The sequence below is a fragment of the Arachis duranensis genome, chromosome 5 (assembly GCF_000817695.3).
Source record: "Arachis duranensis cultivar V14167 chromosome 5, aradu.V14167.gnm2.J7QH, whole genome shotgun sequence".
Taxonomy (NCBI): Eukaryota; Viridiplantae; Streptophyta; class Magnoliopsida; order Fabales; family Fabaceae; genus Arachis; species Arachis duranensis.
In genome coordinates, this window is record NC_029776.3 from 90,485,847 (window position 1) to 90,487,010 (window position 1,164).

Consider the following 1,164-nt stretch of genomic DNA (forward strand, 5'->3'; position numbering starts at 1 on the left):
TAATAATAATAATAATAATAATAATAATAATAATAATAATAATAAGTTTTTCATAAAAAACACTCATATAATTATATAAGTAAGAACCCTAGATCCAAATTTCTTGTGCATATATATAAACCTCCACAGTACATTTTTGTGGATCACAAATTTTTTCACAGCACATTTTGCTCTATACTAAAATATTCTTTGTTTTATTGATTTATAATTTTGGACAATTTCATAAAATCTCTTTATGAACAACAACTAGCTAGTATTATATTTTTCATTTTAAAAAAGTTTCAACTATTAAAAATATAATTTATTTGATCACAAATAAATGGCTAATCACAAACTAAAAATTATGTATTTATTGTAGTCTTTTTGCGATAATAACGGTTAAAGATATAACTATTTATCTACCTCCTTTTATAAAATTAAATTTTTGAAAAAATAATTTCATGACATAGATGATATTAAAACTTTTATAATTAAAAAGTCTATAATTTGATTCTTATTATTTAAAAAAGATAGCATAAGACAAATAAAAAAAATTATATAAAAAATTCACACAAATTTAAAAGAATTTTATTTAAAAAATATTAGAAATATAATTATTTATATATCTTTTATTATAAACTTATATTTTTTAGAAGATAATAACCTAATTAATTAAATTAAATAAATAAAAACAAATAAGTGGATAAAGATGGACACACTAAATATAAGATAAGAGTAAAAGAGTTAATAAAGGTAATGTTGCTTAGTCAAGTTAATTTATGTTAATAAATAAAGATGTTTTATTCATTTTCTCATCTACTATATATGTGTATTATATTAGACACTTTTTTAGTTAAACCAACATGACTTAGTCGTCCAGTAGTGAAGTTACTTGTCATCTGCTTAAATAAATATTAGAGATTTAAATTTTATTTTGTATATGTAATAATTTATTAGTTAATAATAAAATTTTAAATAAAATATAGATATATAACATATAAATTAATTATTGATCTATCAAATTAAAAAATATTATAAATACAAAAAAAAATCATCATTTTAGTCTTAGTTTGATAAAAAAAATTTTAAGAGGTGTCAAATTTTTTGTTTTATGTTTAGTAAATAAAGTAGATTATATGCTTTGTGCATATAATTCTTAAAAGTTATACGTATTTTCTAAAAGGT